Here is a 25986-nt window from a genome sequence, read left to right on the forward strand (position 1 = left end):
CCTGTAATAGGGCACTTAGGAAATCATAATATGATTGGGCAGAGTCAGCATGGATTTATGAAAGGGGAATCATATTTGACAAGTCTGTTTTACCTCCACCACCGAAAGTGGGTGGGGGTTATGTTTTCACCCTAGTTGGTTAGGCTGTTTGTCGGTAAACAATATATCTCAAAATTAATGGAAAAATGGTTCACGGATAGGGGATAACACAAGGAAGAACTGATTAAATTTTGACAAAGATATATATCCAGATCTGGATCCTGGAATTTTTTAAAGGATCGTATAACATTGGAAGATAGGGTGAAATGACTTTTTCTTTTAGAATGATGTGGGTTGTTTCATTTAGAATGTTCTTGATTTATTTAGAATGTTGTTGATTGTCTAAACTGCTCTGGTGGAATTTGTCACAAGCTGTCAAAATGTGACCAGAGTTTTCAGAGCAGGTTGTTGGATGTGGATTGGCCTGAAGCCTCCTCATTGAGATGGAAAGTTCTTAATTTAAAAAAAATATTTTTTTCAGTTTTGTCGTTACACAGCATCAACCAGACAAGAAAATGCCTCAAGGAAGACCTGTGTAATTGTAATAATGCTGAATTAACACAGTATACCAGAATAATGCACTCTACTGAGTGCCCTCTTCACTTGTTTGAGGTTGTTACTAGCAGGGTATATAAGGGTGAGCCCAATGGATGTAGTGCATTTGGATTTTCAAAAATCATTTGATAAGGTTATTAAATAAAATTAGTGTCCATGGGATTCCAGGCAATATATTGGCATGGATTGAGGATTGGTTCATAGACAGAAATTAGAAAGTAGGAATAAATGGGTCATTTTTGGGTTGGCAGGCTCTAGATAGCAGGGTACTGCAAGGATTGGTACTGGAGCCTCAGCTATTTACAAATTGTATCAATGGCCTAGATAAGGGGGCTGTGAGATATGTTTAGCTTTGCTGCCAAATATAAAATTGGTTGGGAAAGTAAGCAGTGGGGAAGGCACAAAGAGGGATAATGTTGGTATTCAGATGGACTGGGTCTCCTTGCACACAAATCACAGAAAATTAACTTGCAGGTTAAGCAAGTGATTACAAAAGCAAATATTATGTTAACCTTTATAGCAAAGACACTGGGGCATGAGAGTGAAGATGTACTACAATTGTTATGGTATTGGTGAGATCATACCTGTGTTTGGTTATTGTCTCCTTACCTGAGGAAGGGATATGCTTGTATTAGAGGGAATGCAACAAAGGTTCACTACATTGATTTCAGGGATGAGGGGATTGTCCTATGAGGAGAGATTGTGTAGACTAGGACTGTATTTTCTTGAGTTTGGAAGAATGAGAGGTGATCTCAATGAAACGTATAAAATTCTTAAGCAGCTTGATAGGGTCGATACTGGGAGGATGTTTCTCATGGCAGGGAAATTTAGAACCAGGTGTTATGGCCTCACAATAAGAGGCTGTCCATTTAGGACTGAGATGAGAAGAAATTTTTTCACTCAGAGTGCTGTGAATCTTTGGAATTCTTTATCCCAGAGGGTTGTGGATGTTTAGTCAGTGAGTATATTCAAGTCAGAGATTGATAGATTTTGGGACATTAAGGGAAACTAAGGATACGGGAATAGTGGATGAAGATGAAGCTGAGGTAGATCAGCCACGATCTTCTTGAATGGTAGGACAGGCTCGAAGGGCTGAATGGCCTTAATCGCCTCCTTTGTTCTTAAATTACAAACCTGCAGCAATTACAAGGAATTCAGGAAAGTTTTGGCAGGTCAGAACAAAATAATCTTACACTTATTAAGCAAGTTTCTTTGAAGGAGTCTGAGATTTTTTTCTCAACAGTCAAGTAAACAAGATTTTAATCGATTATATATTTCTAGCAATTAGGATTGAAACTGCTAAGAATTGATATCTGGATGGGGTTTGAACCTTTTAGTATGTGACAGGCATTACAAATGAAAATTACAAATTAAAGTGACCATTAACTAGTCTTCTTCCCTCACATTGGTATTAAATATTATTTCACAAACCATAGACATGTGCCAGCCACTTTGAACCTGATGAGGAACTATTTGCAAACAAAGGCAGGTACTGTCTGTTGTACCTCATGGTTAAAAACATACGGTTGGGAGAGAAATTTGAACAATGCCTAAGCCTGAGTCCTGATTGAAACTGGAACTTAGGGTTCATTGTCATAAAACCATTAACATGCTATTTGTTGGTCAGGGTCATAGGAATTTCAAGTGGCTCAAATGCCAAATTGGCTAGCAAGTGAGTCCAGGGGGAGTTTTATTTGGGGGGGGGGGCGTGGTTTATGAATAGAGGGAGTGGCTCACAGTTGTTCTCTGGAGCATAGGATAGAATTTTTGCACTTTTCCACACCAATTTAAAAAAAGGCTTCCTTGTCTTTTCATGGGTGGCCTCCAGAAGTCCATTTGAAGGCCATTGGAACTATTGGCAAAGCATTATCAGTGCATGATATGTTCAGTTGATGACCGATTTCTAACAGGTCTTCAGGACTATGCTCTGCATATTGAAAGATGCCTAAACACTTGATTTAAGTTACACCCTAGACACTCGGATGTTGCCAGCTTTCAATTTGATAGTCATCGCATTTCTGGGAGAGATTGGGTGCAAGAGAGATTGTGACCTAAAACTCATCCCCCCTGCAGTAATTTCTCAGCCAACAAATTGGGTGCAGTAATATCCAGCTCCCCAAGTGTGTATTTATTGAATCTTAAGCGTCATGTCAAGGAAAGGGAATTTCATCAGAAGTAGCAGCCATTGCTACTACTTTAAACATTCAATGCCTAGACGAAACAACTGCTTATATGAAATGATAACTTTATAGCTATTATAAATATTTGCCTAAATAAAGAGAGTTGATAGGCAGGAATTTAATAACCTTGTCACTTTCTATGACATAAAATTTTTGATGGAATGACCTGCTTGAACTAAGAAAGCCAACAATAATGATGAGAAATGAAAAAAAAACTTAAGTACTTCAGACACTGGATTTCTGAAATAACGGAAAATGCTGGAAGCATTCAGTGAGTCAGGCAGCATTCGTGGAGAGTGGAAGGTAGGATTAACATTTCGATCCATCATCTTTTGTCAGAATTCTATTAAAAAAAACAGGAAAGTGCCCTTTTTTCCATGACAGCTTAAATATTAACAATTCTTTTTTTAAAAAAAGTCTTTGACAAGTTATTTCATAAAGAAATAGAAGCCAAAATAAGATGGAAGATAGAAGGAAAGGATTATAGAATAAAATCACACGGTAATCTGGAAGAAAAATAGCTAAATGTCAAAAAGTTAAAGTTAAGAAAGAGGGAAAAACGAAGTCACGATTTGTTTGTGCTTGTGAATGGAACTTACAATTTACATAACTGCATTGAGTCAGATGTAATGTAATAATGTAATGACTTCTGAAACAAGGCATGTAACTATGTAGATTCAGCTATCAGTGTTCCTACAAATTTCACTTTAGTACTTTCTCAGTCCCTTGTTAATTAAATGAGCACATAAAATCTTTTTAAAAACTTTTTCAGAGCTGGGTACTCTTCTTGGAGCTGGTTTCAATGGTACTGGAGAGTTTCTCTTTCATCTGCTTCATGTTGACAAGCTAAAATATTCATAATGCAGCAGTACTTACTTCAGCATGAAGTTGTATTCTGTGCTCTAAGTTTTGTTCCTCATGTCACAATAGCCATTGTTACATTTTATAAAATCCAATGACAACTCCATAGCCCTGAAGCAAGATAATTCTTGTAATTCATCTTACTGAGGATTTTCCCCATCTGAACTTACTGCAAATCCAGTCAGTTATGTAACAATACACAGTTAATCATCTCCTTTAATTGCACAATGAGGGTATTAGAAATTTCTGACTTGCAATCTTGAATAGAGTTCTGACAAAAGATGATGGATCTGAAATGTTAATCTTACCTTCCGCTTTCCACAAATGCTTCATGACTCACTGAATGTTTCCAGCATTTTCTGTTATTTCAAAAATTCAGTGTCTAAAGTGCTTTGGTTTTTTCATTTCTCATAATTAATGTTGGCTTTCTTAATGCAAGCAGGTCATTCCATCAGAAAGTGACAAGATGATTAAATTACTGTCTGTCAACTCTATTTATTTAGGTTAATCAAGACTGAGACAGACTACAATAATCATTCAATCTTTTTAAAATCGAGATGTTTTCATTACTTTGTTACTGTTACAATATTAGCAGCAATATTTTTTGCACTTCTTTACAGAAGCAAGGTAAATTACTGAAGAGATAGAATCTATTCTTGAAAAGGGAGATATGTTGCTGAAACTTTTCGTCAGGACAAACGCATGAATTCTGAATTTCAAACGATCAGAACAACTTATACTACAGGAGAAAAGGAAGTTGATTGGTTAGCAAGTTTACTCTGATTGGCCAAGGTTTTTTTTTTAATTACCTGGGATCTTGGGGAACTGAGAGTTCCCCATTGAGTTCCCCATTGCATTCTTCATGGCAACGCCTTGGCCAATTGGAATTGATTTCCCAACCAAAAAGCACCCTTTTCTCCTGTAGTATAAATTGTTGCAGGTACTAAGTGATCACTGGGTGACGGCAAGAAGAGGCTTTCAAATGTCAGCAACAAAGCCTAGACAGATGTGGCAGCTATAGTCAAGAGCCATGGGGTTGTCTGAAGAGACCTGGGTACAGTGTTGGAAGAGGCTGAATGACCTCCTCTCTGCAAAGGTGGGTAAGAAAGTCCCTTTGCATCTTGAATGAATGTATATGTGTGGGCTTGAATTTGGCGAGGCTGGAAGGTATTAAGCCACCAATTCCAGTTGCCAAGTTATCCTGTACTCTGCAAGGCTGCCTGGGACTAGACAGGATGGTAGGCATGATAGAAGGGGTAAGTCCTACAATGTATCGAGCACATGGACCAGTGATGCTGGGGAGGAGCATGTAAACTTTTGCCATATCGAAAAAGGACACATGAAACTGCTCTTGTCCCCGCAGGAGAAGGGGAAGCACAATGCGCTGCAATGAAGCCGTACCGGTGATGGTGTCCCGAATCTGGCTGTGCTGACTCCAGTAAAGGTGGACATAATAGAGTTGACATGTGAGATCCACTGGTCGAGAAGAGGCTGGGGTTTTGGAGGAGGCTAAGAATGAAGGGGACACACTTGTGGGAGGGGCTCAGAAATGGAGGGTAATGGGTCAAAGACTGCAAGGTTATATCCACTGTTCCTCTATGTTCTTGCGCAAGTAAATGTTTGAATTATGCTGCGTCCCATCGCAGAATGCAATTGTGGCTGCCTACTCTGACTCTTTAATTCTCATGGATACTTGCAGCTGTTTCTCATCCAAAAGATGGATCATCTTCCAGACCAGCAGAGGATCCGGATGGTCCTCCATTAATCCCAGAGGAGGAAGGACCCTTAGATGCTGTAGTATTACATCCTCGTTCTGCACCTTGCACCACCTCAGGCACTGGCAGCTTGGTGGAGTTGAGCGCGTCGGTATAGATGGTTACACACACTGGGGAAGTCACATCACATTCGCTTGAGGAGCTGTCAGGGACAGAGAGTTCCCAGGCCTCTGACAGTCGGAGGAGGGTTGGAGGCCAGGAAGGTGCTGAGTTGCAGGCAGATGACAAGCCTCTGGAGTCGTTCATTAGGCAGTAAATACTGGATGTCCAGCAAGATGTACACGGAGATCTGGCAGAGATTCCTGAGGGTTTGCAAGCTATGGTCCGTGTAATGGAGGAGTCCATGCGCAGCATGAGCACTGTAACCACCCTCAGCTCTGAATGCATGGCATCCTCCATCAAAAGATTGGTGACTTTCATGGACAGTCAGCTCAATCAAGGGTTTCTGGGGTTGCGTTCGGACTTGCAAGCCCACACACAGGCAGGGACCTCAGCACGGCTGATGTATATTTTCAATGAGAAGGGACTAATTTTGCATTCAGGTAGCAAATTTTAGCACATGTAAAGTGTAAAACAATTAATCAGGTTGTGAATATTTGACAGGGCTGCTGCAGTACTTTTGATATTCCATCAATACGTATCAAGTTCAAATTAAGATAAAAACATAAAGTATTACTTGCCAAAGAGGTCTTTGTGTTGCAACAACATAGTCTGAGAAAAGGTATCACCAGAACACGGAAAACATTAGTTCCCATCAACTGATGTCTTGTTTGGTAAATTCGGGTATGTTAGTATAGTGATCTTGTTAGCGGACTAATAGGCCAAAGACACTGGACATGATTTAATGCAGCCGGCGGATCAGGCTAGGTGGCATCATCACAGGGGAGGCAGCACATCCCATTTCGGCTCGTGGGAAATCTGATCCATTAAGTCATCAGTGGGAATCAGCCGATGCAGGGAACCCACCAGCTGGCTAATTTGGCTCATCATCGAGCCACTTAAAGGTCATTATCCCTGAACCACCTACCACTAAATCCTGGTAACTCGAAAGAGTTACCAGGATTTAGTGGTGGGTGGTTCAGGGATTCTTCCAAATCCATATGAGTTTCCCATGCCTCCTGGAAGCTGCCCAGCAAACCCTATCAGGTTTGTCGGCAGCCTCCCCAGACGGTCCCACTTTCTAAAGCACTTAGTGCCTGATTGAGGGATCCAGCATCGGGAAGTGGGGTGTCTGCTGAGAGCTCCCCCTGCCCTTGCATCCGACCCTCTGACCCTGCTCTTGCTAGCGACCCCCATCCTGCCTCACTCACTTTTCTCCAGGGATCCCACAATGATCTCTGGTAAAGGTTTCACCATATGACTGGCAGCAGCCACTGCTCCCAGTGGCACTGGTAGCAACAGAGAGCTGCTGGCCTTTGATTGAGTAAGCAGCTTTCAGGGGCGGGATTTCCCTGCCAGTGTCTTAAACCCTGTGGAAACCCTGATGCTGACCAGTTAGTGCCTGACAGGCACTTAATATGGTCAGGCCTCCCTTACTGAAGCGATGTGGGTTTCCCAATAGTTCTCCAACTGGTGGGTGGGTGGGACCCACATGGGGAGCATTAAATCCAGCCCACTGAATTCAAATCCCACCGTGGCAGTTGTGAAATTTAAATTAAGTGAATTAAGTAAATATAGAATAAAAAGCTAGTCTCAGTAATGGTGGCCAGGAAACAATCATATTGTTGTAAAAACTCATTATATACTTTAGGGATGTAAACCTGCCATCCTGACTCAGTAGGACCTACATGTGCATGTGACTTCAGACCCACAGCAATGAGGTTGGCTCTTAACTGTCCTCTGCAATAGCCTAGAAAGCCACTCAGTTGTATAAATCTGTCACAGAAGAGAAAGAAATCAAATGGACCACTCGGGATCATATTAGGCTTCAGGTCGGAACACCACAAAAACACACCTGGTCCACTCGGCCCATTAAGGTCCCCCTCACTGACATCTGGGAACTTGTGTCAAAATTGGCAAAGACCTCTCACAGATTAGACCAGTAACAGCCTGACTGTCATACTCACAGAATCATACCGATCAGCCATTGTCCCAGGTTCCTCCATTACCATCCCTGGCTTTGACCTATGCTACCAGCAGGACAGACACACCAGAGGTAGTGGAACAGTGATACACAGTCAGGAGGGAGTGGCCCTGGGAGTCCTCAGCATTGACTCTGGACTCCATGATGTATCATATCATTAAGTCAAACTTGGGCATATAAACCTCCTGTTGATTACAACCTACCATCCTCTCCCAGCTTATGAATCAGGATGCATTGATGGAAGATCAAATGTAATAAGTATGTTGAACACCAGTTGGAAGAAGCACGGAAGAAGCAAGGCCACAGAATATAATTTGGGTGAGGATCTTCAATGTCTATCACTATTGAGGCTCAGTATCACCACTACTGACCAAGCTAGCTAAGTCCTGAAGGACATACCTCAGGCTGGGTCTACAACAAGTGGTGAGAGATCAGCATAAAGGAAAAACATGCTTGACCTCACCCTCGCCGATCTACCTGTTGCAAATGCATTTCTTCATGGTAGGAGTGGCCACCGCATAGTCCTTTTGGATACAAAGTCTCGTGGTCACATTGAGGACACCCTCTATTGTGTTGTGTAGCATTACCAGCGTGCTAAATAGGATAGATTCAGAACAGGTCTGGCAGCTCAAAACTCGGCATTCATGAGGCATTCTGAACCATCACCAGTAGCAGAAGTAAACTCTGCCACGAACAGTATCCTCAAAGCCTGGCACACTCCCCACTCTATTATTACCATCAAACCAGGTGACCACCCTGTCCAATCAGCAGTGTAAGAGAGAATGCCAGGAGCAGCAACAGGTGTGCCTGAAAGTAAGATGCCAACCTGGTGAAGCTACAATGCAGGACTATACCAAACAGCGAAGCAGCATGCTATAGGGAGGGCCACACTATTCCACAACTAATGGATCAGATTAATGTCCTGCCTCATCCACTTATGAATGGTGGTGGATGATTCATGGAGAAGGCTCCATGAACCTCTCCATTCTGAATGATGATGGAGCCCAGCACATGGGCTGAATTTTACACCAGAGCAGGGACTAGCCCCCCTGTCCCTGGCTGGCTCAGCCTGCAGCCATTTGACAGCCATCGGGCCTTTAATTGGTTATGGTGGGTCTTCCACCCCCTTCCAAGAGGAAGTCCTGCCTTAGAGAGCTGAAAACCAATCGAATGGCCAGCAGCTAATTTTCCCCACCAGCACCACTGGGAGCAGTTAGGAACATAGGAACAGGATAGGACATTCAGCTCGTCAAGCCTACTCCACCATCCAATTAGATCATGCTTATTCATCCATCTCAACACCACTTTCCCACGTTGTCTCCATATCCCATGTTGCCATTAGTCTCCAAAAATCTTTCATTTTCTCTCTTGAACATGATCAATGATCGAGCTTCCACAGTACCCTGGGCTACAGAATTCCAAAGATTCACCATCCTCTGACTGAAGAAATTCCTCCTCACTTCAGTCTTAAATGGCTTGCCCCTTATCCTGAGATTATGACCCCTGGTTTTAGAGTCACCAGCTAGGAGAATCATCTCATCTACACCCACACTGTCACAAACTGTAAGAACTTTGTAAGTTTTAATGAGGTCACCCCTCATTCTTCAAAACTCTAGAGAATACAGACCCAGTCTCCTTAATCTCTCCTCTTAAGACAATCCTGCCATCCCAGGGATTAATCCGCTGAACCTCCATTGCACTCCCTCCATGGCAAGCATATCCCTCCCTAGATAAGGGAACAAAAATTGTACAAAATACTCCAGGTGAGGTCTCATCAAGGCTCTATACAACTGCAACAAGACATCTTTACTCCTGTATTTCAAACCCCTTGTAATGAAGGTAAACATAGCATTTGCCTTCCTCATTGCTTGCTGCACCTTCAACTTGTAGTGACTCAAGAACAAGGATTCCAAGGTCCCTATGGACACCCGCACGTCCCAACCTCTCACCATTTAAGAAATATTCTGCCTCTCTGTTTTCTACCGAAGTGAATAACTTCAGACTTATTCACATTATATTCCATGTGCCATGTTCTAGCCCATTCACTTAGCCTGTCCAAGTCCTCTTGAAACCTCCTTGTTAAGAAATTAGGGTCTTAAAAAAACAGGTATTTTCTGCATTCTTTGGAACATTTTTAGGATTTTCTAAACAGCTTTGATTCTGTCTCTGGAAAAAGGATTTCTAAACACTTTGACCCCTAAACAGTCTTAGTTCAAGCTGCCATGTTGACATTCCTAAGCTGGTATGATGGTGTCTTCTGAACCCCCTTATCTATGTAAGTGTTTAGAAAGGGCCAGGATATGACCCTCAGGAAGATGTAAACTAAAAAGCTGACCTTGAGCAGGGTAATGCACAAGGTGGGTGGTAACTACTATGATATTTTGAGTACCTGTCCTGTGTCCATTGGTCAGAATAGTTAGATAGATGATTGACACTGGGTAAGCTACCAGCCCCCCAGAAAGGATATATAGGTTGGTGTCATACTGGTGGTAGGGAGCTGAGGTGCTGGTGAAGTCATTGTGAGGTCGTAGTACTCATTGGTAGCTGCCTTCTTCAGAATGGATGAGGAGGAGGAGGAAGATGAGATCAACACACTACGTGCCAACTGTGTGTCTGCCCTCTGGGATCAGTAAACTGCTTTTTTCTGTCTAATTAGTTAATGTATCATATCTAAAATGTTGTTTCTTAATAAGCCATCTTAAAATTAATTACGACTAGTCTTCTGCCTATTTAGGTACCCGTGGCCCCAAACTCTGGAATCTTACACTTGCATCCCCCTTACAACTTAAGTTCCCACCCAGTTTGATGTCATCAGCAAATTTGGAAATATTACTATTGGTCCCCACATTCAAATCATTTGTATAGGTTGTGAACAGCTGTGGACCTAGCACTGATGCTTGTGGTGCCCCAATAGTAACAGCCTGCCACCCTGAGAATGATCCATTTATTCTTACTCTCTGCTTTCTGTCTGTTAGCTAATTCTCACTACATTCTAGTATATTTCCCCTAATCTTATGTGCTCTAATTTTATTTATTAACCTTCTGTGTGGGACCTTATCAAAAGCCTTTGAAAATCCAAGTTCACTGGTTCTCCTTTAACTATGCTATAAGTAATATCCTCAAAAAACTCCAACTGGTTTGTCAAACATGATTTTCCTTTCATAAATCCATGCTGACTCTGCCCAATTTTGCAATTCTTTTCTAAACATCCAGTTATCACATCCTTTTTAATAGCTTCTAACAGTTTGATGTCAGTAGTAGGGAAAATAACAGGTCTGTAATTCTCCATTCTCCCTCTTCCTCCCTTCTTAAACAGTGGGGTTACATTTGTTATGTTCCAGTCTGCAGGAACCATTCCAGAAACTATACAATTTTGAATGATAACCACCAATGCATCTATTGTCTCTCTAGCCATTTCCTTCAACACTCTGGAGTGAAGTTCATCCGGTCCAGGGGATTAATCAATCTTCAATCCAATTAACTTTTCAAGTACTACCTCTTTAATAATACTAATTTGTTTCAGTTCCTCAGTTTCACAAGTCCCTTGGTTGCCTTGTATTTCTGGGAGATTTTCTGTATCTTTTTCCGTGAAGACAGATGCAAATTACCTGTTTCGTTTCTCCACTATTTCCCTAATCTCCACTATAAATTCTCCTGTACCCCACCCCCCTCCACCACCCCCTACCCCCTTCCACCCTGCAAAGAGCCCACATTTGTCCTAGCTAATCTCTCCCTTTTCATATACCTAAAGCAGCTTTCACAGTCCACCTTTATGTTCCTCATAAGTTTGCATTCACATTCTCTTTTCCCTTTCTTGCTTTCTTTTTTTCAGTTTCTTGGTCTTCCTTTGCTGGGTTCTAAATTGCTTATCTAAATTGCTTATCACTTTTTCTGGCATCCTTATAAACCATTTCCTTTGATCTCATGAAATCTTTAACTTCTTTCAATAACCATGTTTGATTTACTGAACCCTTTGGGTGTTTGTGCCTTAGAGGATGTATACCTGTTGTAGACCATGTAGTATTTCTTTAAATACTTGCTATTGCTTGTCTACTTTCAAATCTTTTAGTGTATATTCCCAATCCACCATAGCTAACTTGCACCTCATATCTTCAGAATTTCATTTTTTTAAGATTTAAGACCTTAGTTTCAGAATGAACTGTATCATATTCAAAATTAATGTGAAATTCTTTCATATTATGGTTACTATTTCCCAAAGGCTCCTTTACAGCAAGGGTATTAATTAGCCCTTTCTCATTGAACAACACTAAATCCAAAATAACTCGATCCCAAGTTGGCTCCTCAACGTATTACTCCAGAAACCCATCTTGTACACACTCCAGGAATTGCTCCTCCTGAGCATTATTGCTGATTTGGTTAACCCAGTCTCTGTTAATTGAAGTCGCACATTATTACTGTATTACACATTATGTGCCGCTCTAATTTCCTGACTTTTACTGTGCCAAACATTAGCTCTACAGTTTGTGGTCTATAAACAACCCTCACCAATGTTTGCTGCCCTTGATGTTTCTTAGCTCCACCCAAACTGATTACACATCTTGATCCTTCAATCTAAGATCCTCTCTTAACAATGTACTGATCTTGTCTCTTATTAAGAGTTCTACTTCACCTTTTCATTTTTGTTTATCCATCCTAAATGCCGAATATCCTTGGATATTAAGTTCCCAATCTTGTAATGGCAATTAAATCATATACATTTACCTCAATTTGTGCATTCAAATCATCAACATTTTTGTGATTCAGATAGAGTGCCTTTAATTCTGCTTTTTTAATATTATTCTCTATTCTGATCCTATCTGATGCTTGCCTATACTTCGTCTGTCTTCTATTTTTGCCTTCTGCTTTTCTATTTTCTTTTGCCAGTTTTGCTTCCCTCAAATCTGAGCTCCCTCTCAGGTTCCCATCCCCTGCCAATCTAGTTTAAATCCTCCCCAAGAGCACTAGCGAATCTCTCTGAGAGGATGTTAGTTCTGGTCCTGCTAAGATGCAGCCCACCCATCTTGTACAGGTCCCACCTACTACAGAACAGGTCCCAATGCTTCAGAAATCTGATGCCCTCCCTTCTACACCAGTTCTTCAGCCACGTGTTCAATCGCTCAAATCTCCTATTTCTATGCTCACTAGCATGTGGAACTGGAAGTAATCCTGAGATTACTACTTTAGAAGTCCTGCTTTTCAATTTCCTTCCTAGCTCCTCGAAACCTGCTTTCAGGATCTCGTCCACCTTCCTACCTAAATCATTTATACCAATACGGACCATGACCTTTGGTTGTTCACCCTCCCCCAGAAGAATGTCCTGCTGCCGCTTTATGAAATCCTTGACCCTGGCACCAAGGAGGCAGCATACCATCCTGGAGTCACGCCTACAGCCATAGGAACGCCTGTCTGTTCCTCTAACTAATGAATCCCCTATAATACTGCTCTTTGCCTTTTCTTTCTCCCCTACTGTACAGCAGAGCTGCCTGTGGTGCCATAAACTTGACTCTGACTGCACTCCCCCGAGGAACGAAAGCTCTCACCAGTATCCAAAATGAAAAGCTGATTAGCGAGCAGGGCCTCAGGGGACTCCTGCACTACCTGCCTGGTTCTCTTGGACTACCTGGCGGTCACCCATTCCCTTCCTGCCTCCATGCTCCTGGCCTGTGGTGTGACCACCTCTAAACATGCTATCCATGTAGCGGATGTGCCAAAGTAACTCTAGCCACCGCTCGAGCTCCGAAACCCGGAGGTGGAGTTTCTGCAATTGTTGACACTTCCTGCACATGTAGTCGTCTGGGTCACTGGTAACATCCATGATTTCCCACATACTACAGAGCACGCACTCCACTGAGCTGCCCTGCTGTGTCATTGTTGCCACTGCCACTGCAACAATCCCCAAGGAAGACGTTCAGCGATGGAGCCTGGATTGTAAAGTGAGTGCAGTGTCTCGATGGGCCAAGGCTGGCATGCCCTGGCAAGGGTTATCATGTACGATGGGTGCAGGGGTGAAAGGTCAAGGGGGAATGTGAGGGGGTGGTTCACACTTGGGAAGGGGTGCAGGCTTCCAATGGGGCATAGGGGTGCTCTTTATGGTCGGTCCGGAGACCTGGCATGGGCCTCCCCCTCCACGGGTAAAATCCTAGTGGCAGAGGGAGGAGGCCCTGAAGTAGTCATTAACTGGCTACTTGAAGGCCTCAATTAGCCCATAGCATGAATGGGTTGCCTGTGCCTCCCCACCACAGGTAAAATACCTATGGGGGACGTGCAGGTAACAAGCACAGTGCTGCTGGCACAATGCCCAATTTTATGCACACCCTCAACTGTTATCCCTCCCCACGAGTGCAAAAAGCAAGGCAGAGGTTTGTAAACATTTTCAGCTAGAAGTGTGAGCAAGCAAATGGTACTCCTCATCCTCCTCCTGTGGCCTCTGTCATCACAGATGTCAGCTTTCAACCAATTCAATTCACTCCATGCAGTATCAAGAAATGGCTGCATGCACTGGATACAGCAAAGGCCATGGGCTCCGACATCATCCTGGCTGCAGTAATGAAGACTTGTGCTTGAGAACTAGTTGCGCCCTAAGCCAAGTTGTTCCATTCCAGCTACAATGCCGACATCAACCCAACAAGGTGGAAAACTTTTGATGTATGCCCTGTTCAGGAAAGGAAGGACAAACCCAATCCAGTCAATTATCACCCCATCAACTTACTCTGTGTCTAAATGATGGAAGGTGTTCTTGACAATGCTATCAAGTGGCATTTGTTAGCAATAACCATTCACTGATGCTCAGCTTGGGTTCAGCCAGGATCACTAGGCACCAGATATCATTGCAGCCTTGGTCCAAACATAGACAAAAGAGCTGAGTTCCAGAAGTGAGATAAGGGTGCCTGCACTTGAAATCAAGGCAACATTTGACTGAGTGTGGCATCAAGGAAATTAGTAAAATTGAAGTCAATTAACTCCCCACTGGCCAGAATCACAAGTACCACAAATGGCTGTGATTGTTGAAGGCCAATTATCTGAGCCCCAGGACAATAGTTGCAAGAGTTCCTTAGAGTGGCCATGTAGACATAACCATCTTCAGCCACTTCATCAATGATCTTCAGTCCATCCTCAGCTCAGAAATGGGCATGTTCCACGTTGACTACCCAATGTTCAGTGCCATTCTCAATTCCTCAGATAACGAAGCAGTCTGTACCCACATCCAACAAGATCTGGATGACTTCCAGGTTGGACTAATAAATGGCATGGAAAAATAATGCTGCACAAGTGCCAGCCAATGTCCATCTTTGAAAGGAAAAAAATTTAACCATGTCCCACTGACTTTCACTCAACACCCTGGGGTCACCATTGAGCAGTATCTTAACTGGGTCAGCCACATAGATATAGTCACTACAAGAACAGTTCAGAGCCTGGGAATTCTGTGGCAAAAGATTTACTTCCTAACTTTCCATCACCCCCAGGCAAAAGTCAGTAGTGTGATGGAGTACACTGCACTTGCCCAGATGAGTGCAGTTCCAACAATATTGAAGTAGTCCAGGACAAAGCAGGCAACTTGATTGGCACTCCATGCAACACCTTAAACATTATTGCCTTCCACCACAGCTACAAAACATACTATCTGCAAGATGTATTGCAGAACTTGCTAAGGTTTCTCCAACAGCACCATCCAAATCATGACCTCTGCCACCTAGAACAAGGGAAGCAGGCATTTGGAAACACACCACCTCCAAGTGACACATTGTAATGGCTTGGAAATATATCACCACTCCTTAATCATTACTGGGTCAAAACCATGGAATTCTCTAATTAACAGTGTTGTGGAGGTAGCTTCAACATACGGACTGCAGCAGTTCAAGAAGGCGGCTCATCACTACCTTCTCAAGGCAAGTTAGGAATGGACAATAAATGCTAGCCTTGCCAGTGAACCCCACATCCCATGAATAAATAAATAAATATATCTTTCCTTGGTGTTGCTGTGATGCTGCATTAGATAAAAGTTGATAAAGAGGAGGTACAAGAAAAGCTAGCAGTACTTTAAGTGGCTAAGTCATCCAGTCCTGATGGGGTCCATCTTAGGTTGCTGAGTGAAGTTAGGGTAGAAATTGCAGAGGTCCTGGCCACAATCTTCCAATCCTCCTTAGAAACAGGTGTGGTGCCAAAGGACTAGAGGATTGTAAATGTTATGCCCTTATTCAAAAAAAGGAAGGATAAATCCAGCATTTGCAGGCCAGTCAGTTTCACGCTGGTGGTAGGGAAGCTTTTAGGAACAATAGTCAGGGATAAAATTAACAGCCACTTGGACAAGCACGGAAAAATAAAGGAGAGTTAGCATGCATTTGTTAAAGAAAAATTGTGTTTGGCTAACTTGATCTAATTTTTTGATGAGGTAGCAGAGGTGGGTGTGAGCACTGCATCTGATGTTGTTATAAGGATATTTATTGGGCATTTGATAAAATATCACAGAATAGACTTGTTAGCAAAATTATAGCCATGGGATAAAAGAGGATTTATTTGAATGGGTTCAAAATTGATTCAAGGATAGAAAACAGAGTTATGGTGAATGATTGTTTTTCAGACTGGTGGGAGGTATGCAATGCAATCCCCAAGGTTCAGTACATGGACTGCAGCTATTTTTGATAAGGGTGCAGGGCACAATTTCAAAATTTGCAGATGACACAAAACTCCTAAGTGTAGTCAACTGTGAGGAAGAAACCAAGGACATAGGCTAGCTAGTAAATTGGTTGGACACATTGCAAATGAAATTCAACACAGGAAAAGAAAGTATGAGGTAATACATTTGGTGGGGAGAATGAGAAGCAATAAAAGCTAAATGGTACTATTTTAAAAGGCATGCAAGAAGAGTGAAGCTTAGGGGAGCTTGTGCACAAATCTTTGATGATAGTAGGACAGGTTAACAAAGCATTTAATGAAGCATATGAGAACCATGGCTTTATAACTAAAGGCATAGGGCAGAATTTTATGTCCAGTGGGCAGGTATGCACCTAACCAGATCGGGTGTAAAATAACGTGATGATGTCAGGCGAGTGTCCCGATGTCATCGCACGATATTTCGGTCGGTGGGTATGCGCAAGAGTCAGCAGTGTGCCCGCCGACAATTAAGAGGCCTATTAAGACCATTAAATAATTAATTTAAACATATTTTTCGCTGCCCTTCGAACCTTACAGTTGATGGGTAGGCGAATTGCCCAAACGGCCTTTGGATTTTTTAGGAAACCTCGTCCACGGGTGGGATGAGGCTTCCAGCATTAATTTTTAAAAATAAAGAATTTTTGACACAATTTTTACAACGTTTATGTTCATGTCAGTGAGTCCTATGTGGGGACATGTTTTGCACATTTTCAGAATCTTTATTTTTGATTTTAATATTCTTCAGCTCCTTGAGGCAGCCTTCAGGGAGCTTTCAATCCACGCTCCCCTGCACATGCACAGACCTATGCACTCACATTCCCCCCACCCCCACCATGGCAGCGCTGAGCTTCTCAGCACACCTTTCACACTGGCTGGTCATCAACCGGCCAGCCAGTGTGAAATTGCGGTTGGGGGCTAGTCGCAGGCGGTGGACTGTTTCCCAGCTGCTCCCGGGCCCGCCTGCCCAACAACCTGAAAATCCTGCCCATGGAGTAAAAAAGTTAGGAGGTTTTGCTAAACCTATATAAAACAGTATCTCGGTCTCAGCTGCAGCACTGTGTCCAATTCTGGACACTGCATTTTAGGAAATGGGGCTTTGGAGAGGGTATAAAATTTACTAGAATAGTTCCAGGGATGATGGTTATACCCTTGTTGAATAAACTGCAGAAGCTCAGGTTGTTCTCCACGTAGTAGAAAGGTGGGGAAGAGCTTCGGTAGCAGCGTTTAAAATCATGAAGGGTTTAGATAGAGTAAGTAAAGAGAAACTGAATGGTTAACAATCAGAGGGCACAGATTTAAAATGACTGGCAGAAGAACCAGAAGTGAATGAGGAAAAGCCCTTTCACCCCAAGGAGTGGTTAGAACTTTGAATGAACTACCTGGTAGGCTGGTGGATATTGATTCAATTGTAGCCTTGAGACTGGAATTAGATAAATATTTGAAGAAAAAATTGCAAGGCTATGAGGAACGAACTGGGGGATTAGCTGGATTGCTCTTCAAAAGAGCTGGTACAGGCTCAATAGGCCAATTCCTCTGTGCTGCGCTATTCTATGAACTTTGCAAATAATACTAATTCACTTTAACACAACTCAGTTTTATGGGCTGACAATACATCAGATTTATCATATTTTTATAATTTTTCTCAAATGCATGTAATTTTCATGACTTTATTGAACCCATTGATAACATCCAACATGAACGTGTATTTATATAGCGCCTTTAACATATAAAGCATCCCAAGGCACTTCACAGGAGTATTATAAAGCAAAAATTCACACTGGGACACGTAAGGTGATGTCAGAGCATATGGCCAAAAGCTTGGTCAAAGAGGTGTATTTTAGGAGCACTTTATAGGAGGCATATATAGCAATAGAAAAAGACTCAACAATTTCCTAACTTTAAAACTTTAAACTTGCACAGCTGAAATTTACTCCCACTAATGCAAGTGAAACTCTCACAAGTGGCATCTTTACATTGCACAGAAAGTTAAAGCCACCAGAAAATCAGATGGGAATTTCCCAGAGTTTAATAAAATAATCTGACAGGCAAAAATCTTTCATCATTTTCTTACAGTGGTAATAAACTATAATTATTAATTGTAAATAATTAGTATACACAATTCTAATTTTGAAGCAATTTTTGACTAAATTGAAAAAAAATCAGTGGATCAGATTGAATTGTTTTTCTCCATAGATAGTGTCAGCTTTAACCATTCCTAAATAAGGTACAATGAGGGTTTGCTGAACCAATTTTTTAAAAATGAAGTTGCTAACTTAGTAGTGTGACAAAAATGTAAAAATTTTCATAATATTTTTCTGGTTTATTGTAAAGTAGGTTTACAGGTGTGAGTATAGTTGGGTCTGTATGTGATTTAATTACATTTGGAGCAGGTAGACTGTATGTTTGGTATTATCAGAGGAAGCTAGGAGTGGAAATATGCTTGAAATGCTAATGAGTAAACATGGATGCTGGTTTAGCATGTAAGGTGTGAAGGGAATTTGCATTTTTAGGTAAATGAAGGGATTGTTTGGATTTCAAAGGGACAGTAGTCTGTTTACAATTAGTCAAATAAGCAAAGCTAAGGAGTATGTTCGTTTTTCCCAAAGGTTACTGACAATATTGGCAACATGAAAGTTTTATATTATGAGAAAGATACGAGTCAAAGACATATGGAACAATAGAATTTACATATGAAAGAGAGAGAAGCATATATAAAGGAGAATGAAAGGCCATGTAAGATCTAACAGGAGTGTGTGAAACAGCCTTCAAGCAGCCTCCAGCTGTTTGTGCATAAGTCTGTTATGTAAAGTAACTGAAGTTGGGGAAAGCCATTTGGAATTCCACTGTCAAGTGGGTATTATGTTAACTTGCTGGTTTTGTTTTAAATTTAAAATCTATTTTGGATTGTTGCCTTAAAAGGGGTGTTTAACTGGGAGTCAGGTTAATTAGAAATTTTAGGAATTGTTACAGTATTAAGTAATTGTAGTCTTATGCATGGGCTTGAAATCTTTTCTTTCGTTAATAAATATTTTAACTTAATTTTTTAAATCTCTAAAGGTCTTGGTGGACTCATTACTTCTGAATTTAGTGCACACATCTTCTTGTAATAAATACAAATTGTAAAACAGTTGTGATAGCGCAACCAGTATCCCTCATGGATTTGGTCTGCCTGGCACACATCATGTGCCACATCATAACAGTAACAATTTATCAATAGTCTTGTACTGTGGTCTCAAGCCTTTCATGAGTTGAGTTGAGATTGCTCATGTCAAAAAGACAGAGGAGACTTTCATCTTTATTCAAATACATTTACATTTGTAGTAGTGCAGCATAAAAGACCAGCAAACAGCTACCAAAGCAAACATGGCTTGTACTAAGCCAACTCTAAGCTCCAGGAAGAATTTATTTGTATATTATCATATTACTACCAAGCTAACAGCTGTGGAAGTCACAATGTTTGATAATAATGCACAACATAATGTCATGATCAATATAGGTACCCTCCAATTGGCAAGCAATGTGCAGGTAGGTATAAAGTGAATGAATTTCCATAGATCTTTAGAAGTTATGACAACAATTGGGGCAATCTCCATTGTGTAACATAGTATCAGGCTGCATACACTTGTTGCTTCATAAGTTCAAAGCTTATACTGCACATTCTTTGCAGTGCATACTTGTCTGTCCAAATGTGATAGTCTTCTGTGCTTCAAAGCACCCAACTGTGGGCTGTCAGCATAGCTACAGCCATTGTTATTTAATGAGTCTTGCCTGCACTTTCAGGTTGATATAAGAAGGCTGTTTTATCCCTTCATTTGGGGGGAACTAAATCCAGGAGTGCCAGATGTGATAAAACAGCATAACATTTATCCAGTTGTTATGCACAAAATGATTAATTAATGCAATATTCGGACATATGAATTAGGAGCAGGAGTAGGCCACTCTGCCCCTTGAGCCTGCTCCACTATTCAATAAGATCGTGGTTGATATGGCTATAACCTCAAAACCACATGCCCACTTATCTCTGATAATCTTTCACCCCTTTGCGTATCAAGAATCTGGCTCTGCCTTAAAAAATATTCAAAGACTCTGCTTTCACCGTCTTTTGAGGAAGAGAGTTCCAAAAGCTCACAACGCTCAAGAGAAAAAAATTTCCTCATCTCTGTCTTAAATGGGTGACCCCTTATTTTCAAACAGTGACCCCCAGTTCTAGATTCTCCCACAAGAGGAAACATCCTCTCCACATCCAACCTGACAAGGCCCCTCAAGAAGTTATATGTTTCAATCAAGTCGCCTCTCTCTCTTCTATCTTCTAACACTTATTTTGTTTCAGATCCAAATCATTTTACATGAAATTAATGGTGTGTTTCAGGCTATGTCTACATTTAATCCAACTCAAATCCAAATTGAAGTGTATAAATGGGGATTAATTATATTAACTATTTGAAAGTAACATAATCAGGAAACACAAGTCCGTAATCTTTAGAGGCTAAGGGTTTTGGCCATTCTCTTCTGGAAGCAATTTGTTTGGATCCTCTAAGACTGCTTGCTCCTCCCCATCTCCCACCAAGCAAATTACAGAACTTGGCTTTTGTTCCTCATATACCAGAGAAAGATTTTACACTTTTACTCATTGACACAAATTCATAAACCATAATTAACCAATTTACTGACAAATTAGATTCTGCCCCTATAAATATGTATAAGTTTATGATTTGCTTAAATGATCCACTGTGCTAGCTATAGTTGTATTGTGCATTGTTTAACTTCCAAGTGCTGGAACATTGTTTTCATTGTCTGCTTCCAGACATCATTCTTCAGTCTTTGAAATGTTAATTGTTTATTCTTTTTGAAATTATGATTCATAAAACCTTTAAAAAGAGGGCAATTTTGAAATTATGGATACACATATGACATTAATTTAGATGGAGACTACACCAAGTCATGCAATTTTCAGGCCTCAACAGTTGTCACACTGCAGAAACATGCCTGTTGATTAATTTAAATCTGGTTCCTGAAGTAAACAATGCAGTCACATCTTGCATCACCCAACTGTTATTTGTTTAGGTGCTATTATTGTTGGGTCCCTCTGACACGGAACAAAAACTCGACACTATATATTTAAAAACTTTATCCTTATTACTATTTCTTATTTCTAAACATGACTTTTCTGCTGAACAAAGACAATTAAGATGGTTGACCCTCTGTCTGGAAATTACCCTCCAGCAGTCGCCAGAGCAAAAGAATTCTCTTCTCCGTTTCAGGAATGTCACACCTCATTATGCATAAGGAGCTTCTAACAGACCACCTAGGATTGTACAGATCAATCTCAAAAGGAACTATAGGAATTTCATTTGCTTTTGATAAACCAACCTTGCTAATGGTGTCCGTGAGTCTGCTGAGACAATGGCTTCCCAAACACCAGACCCTCAACACAAATGGCACCCCCTTCAACCTATAATGGCTGAGACATTATCAGCCCTGAAAACAAAACCAAATTACAGACACTGAATAAAAATCCTTTGTTGAAGTCACTATGGAGAATGTCACGTGAACAAAGACTGGCCTTTTGAGCAGTTTAATATTACCTTCAGACTGGATGCGGGGATGATGTTTCCTCTGGCTGGGGGGGGGTGTAAAACAAGGGGTCACAGTCTCAAGATACAGGACAGGCCATTTAGGACTGAGATGAGGAGAAACTTAGTCACTCAGAGGATGGTGAACCTGTGGAGTTCTCTACCACAGAAGGCTGTGGAGGCCAAGTCACTGGATATATTTAAGAAGGGGTTAGATAGATTTCTGGACTCTAAAAGTGTAAAGGAGTATGGGGGGAGAGCGGGAATATGGCATTGAGATAGAGGGTCAGTCATGATCATACTGAATAGCAGAGCAAGCTTGAAGGGTTGAATGACCTACTCCTGCTCCTATTTTCTGTGTTATTATGTTTCTGAGCTGTGCAGCCAGCCTGCTGTTTAACATCCTACTGGTAGGCAACACAGAAGCAAGCTCTGTCTAGGTTGGACCACCAGCCCATCTAATTTGACTCTACTGGAAGATTCTGCACCCTCGCCTACAGAACTGATGCCATTTCTGCATGTCTACTTCATCTTGTGACATCAAAGCCACCTGGAAACGTGAATCTTACAACACCAGTCTCCAGCCAGATGATAACTGAATGCCTATGTGAAAGACTTCCTCACTGGACTTTGACGTTGGGACTCTAGAATTCACGTGAACCAACATTCAGTTTTTCTGTGGTCCTTGTACTGTAAACCACTTTTCTTCTGTCCCTCCCTTTATTGTGTGAAAGTGGAGTGGGAAGTCGTGAACACTCCTTTTTGTGGGTTTTGAATGCGTAAAAATAAATTAACATTCTGAGTTACTCTTAACTCAAGGCTGCTGTGGGTTATTAGTAAAATTGGATCACACAAAAACCGAGGAGTTGGGAAAATATGCCACCACTTATTCTTAAAAAAAAAAACAAATTCAAAACGCTTTCTATTCACAGACAGGTGGTAAGAGGAAAATAGTGCTGTTTGAACTAATCACCCCTGTACATAACACCTATTCAGTGACCTATCTAAAGAATGAGAAAAGGGGGATGATTTCAATGAAGAAGCTGGCACAGGGCTTGGGATGGCAATACACAACAAGAAATGTATGGTTTCAAGGATGGGAGAGTTAAGTTACTCAAAGGTGGTTATGGTGGCAGAAGAATGGGAGTGAAACTAAGGCGTGGCTTGATGTTAACCTTGACAGGCTAAGCATTCCATCTGTTGCTTTGACCAAACCACTGTTCCAGTGTGCCAGACATGATAGGAAAGAAGTTAACACAGGAGGGGTAACTAATCCACCACTAGTTCCAAACAGGAAAAAAGGAAATAAATTGTACAATTGTGTTACAAACGTGCAACTTAAAAACATGATTATGTTTTAACTTGTCTCCTTTATTTCAAGGTAAAATGGAGTTGATTAGAGAAAGAGAGATGTGACCCCATATGAAATCTGCTTGGATACAAACCCATGCGACGTGGTTTTTATGGGGGCAGAGGCCCAGGTCAAAGCTTATTGAAGATAAGGTACACATTTTAACACCTGGACACAAAGGAGGCGGCAGCTGGTCTTGCTGTGCCCGAACTCTCAGGCTTAGTCAAACACAGAGACTTGGGAAAGATGACCAAAAAAAAGCTGCTGCTATACTAAACAGATGAAAAGGACTGTTTTTGAATTAACGACCAAGCAGTATGTTGATGAGGACAGATTCCTTGTTCAAAGAGGCGAGGCTTATGGAGTGTTAAAGACTAAGGAGTCCCCAGAGGTGCCTTTCTACAGAAGACCCAGTTGATTAACAGAAGATTGAGTGAAGAGACTTTCTTTTAAAAGGACACTGAAGATTAACCTCGGTGGGGCAAGGAAAAGAGATCCCGTTGAATCTGGGTAGACCTTGGGACTTTAAATACAAGGTCACATCTCTGCTGAAAGTGTGGTGTAATGCATAAATGTGGTGTGAAGTTTTCAATTATGTTAAGAAGTCAATGGGGAGTACCTTTTCTAGAGTTTGGCATATAAGGGGCTGATCATTTAAAACTGAGATGAGGAGAACTTTCTTCACTCAAAATGTTGTGAATCCTTGGAATTCTCTATCCCAAAGGATTGTGGATGCTCCATTAAGGCTGCGGTACACAGATTTTTGGTCTCTAAGGGAATTAAGGGATATGGGGAACTGACAGGAAAATGGAGATGAAACCTAAGATCAGTCATGATTATACTAAATGGTGAAGCAGGCAAGATGGGCCATGTGGTCTACTCCTGCTCCTATTTCCTATTTTCTTACATACTAAGTAGAGCTTAGTTGATGTTGATTTTAGTATTTTAGTTTGTTTGCTACAGGAAAGTCTAAAATTCTATTGTCTAGTGTGTGTGTGTGTGTGTGTTTTTCCTGAGTAAACTTGGCTGAACCTGGCAGTATTACTGAACTATGCTTCTGAAAATCTTCATATTGAAATTACCACTATGATTTGTCTAACAGTGGGAGATGCAATTACATTTATAAGTACTTCCAATAACTGAAGAGGTAGACAATCTAATATGATGCAATATAATGTCGCCTCAATTATTTTCAAAATTAATGTTAGAATTCTAAAACATGGTTATTTTGAAATACAAATTGAAGGGATTTTAAGGAGCATAAACAAATTTAAACTAAAAACAGGAGGTATTATTACAAATATTGAATTGCATTATCTCAGATGTGATTAATATGGGGACAGTATATGGGGAACGTAATTACTCCTGTGCAGAATATATAGTGATCCTGTCAGTCCTTGGTAGAAGACAAGGTGTATATACCTTTTGGTATATTGTGAGGAGGCGATGGCGTAGTGATATTGTCATGGGACAATAATCCAGAGACCCAGGGTAATGCTCTGGGGACTGGGGTTCAAATCCTGCCACAGCACATGGTGGAATTTAAATACAATAAAAAATCTGGAATTAAAAGTCCAATGAAGCAGGCAAGATGAGCCATGCGGTCTACTCCTGCTCTTATTTCCTTAAGTACTAAGTGGTGTTTAGTCGATGTTGATTTTAGTATTTTAGTTTGTTTGTTACAGTAAAAATCTAAAATCCTGTTGTCAATGGATACAAACCTATGCGACGTGGTGTGTGTATGTATTTTTCCTTAGTAAACTTGGCTGAACCTGGTAATATTACTGTAATATGCTACTGAAAGTCTTTATATTGAAATTACCACTATGATTTGTCCATTGTCGATTGTTGTAAAAACCCATCTGGTTCATTAATTCCCTTTGGAGAAGGAAATCTGTCATCTTTACTTTGTCTAGCCTACATGTGACTCCAGAACCACAGCAATGTGGTTGATTCTTAAATGCCCTCCAAAATGGCCTAGCAAGCCACTCAGTTGTAAGAAACAGCTACAAAGACACAAAAAAGGAATGAAACCGGACAGATCACCCAGCATTGACCTAGGCACCGGAAATTACAATGGCAATCGCAGCCCTGTTGACCCTGCAAAGTCCTCCTTATTAACATCCGGTGGCTAGTGCCAAAATTGGGAGAGCTGTCTCACAGGCTTGTCAAGCAACAGCCTGACATAGTCATCCTCACCAAATCATACCTTACAGATAATGTCCCAGCATCACCATCCCACCAGCAGGACAGACCCAGCAGAGGTGGTGGCACAGTGGTATACAGTCGGGAGGGAGTTGCCCTGGGAGTCCTCAACATCATCTCCAGACCCCATGAAGTCTCATGGCATCAGGTCAGACATGGGCAAGGAAAGCTCTGCCCTCCCTCAGCTGATGAGTCAGTGCTCCTAAATGTTGAACATCACTTGGAGGAAGCACTGAGGGTGGCAAGGGTGCAGAATGTACTCTGGGTGGGGCACTTCAATGTCCATCACCGAGAGTGGCTCGATAGCACCATTACTGACTGAGCTGGCCTAGTCCTAAATGACATTGATGCTAGACTGGGTCTGTAGCAGGTGGTGAGGGAACCAACAAAAGGGAAAACATACTTGACCTCATCTTCACCAATCTGCCTGCTGCAAATGCATCTGTCCATGCCACAGATGCATCTGTCCATGACAGTGTCAGTAGGAGTGACTCTACAGTTCTTGTGGAGACGAAGTCCTGCCTTCACATTGAGGATACGCTCCATCATGTTGTGTGACATTACCACCATGCTAAATGGGATAGAATTCAAACAGATCCAGCAACTCAAGACTGGGCTTCCATGAGGTGCTGTGGGCCATCAGCAGCGGCAGAATTGTACTCGAACACAATCTGTAACCTCATGGCCTGGCACATCCCCCACTCCACCATTA

At 41.5% G+C, this 25986-nt stretch overlaps 1 protein-coding gene and 1 long non-coding RNA gene across 4 annotated transcripts in view; one reads left to right on the forward strand and one right to left on the reverse strand.

Moving 5' to 3' along the window:
- The window catches only part of znf385b (zinc finger protein 385B), a 297152-nt gene that overhangs the window by 217670 nt on the left and 53496 nt on the right, over window positions 1-25986 (reverse strand). The window lies entirely within an intron of this gene.
- Window positions 4632-24943, forward strand: LOC121285204. The gene is made up of 2 exons (XR_005944612.1): window positions 4632-4731; window positions 23100-24943. It is a non-coding gene; the product is annotated as an uncharacterized LOC121285204 (long non-coding RNA).

The sequence above is a fragment of the Carcharodon carcharias genome, chromosome 12 (assembly GCF_017639515.1).
Source record: "Carcharodon carcharias isolate sCarCar2 chromosome 12, sCarCar2.pri, whole genome shotgun sequence".
NCBI classification, from domain to species: Eukaryota; Metazoa; Chordata; class Chondrichthyes; order Lamniformes; family Lamnidae; genus Carcharodon; species Carcharodon carcharias.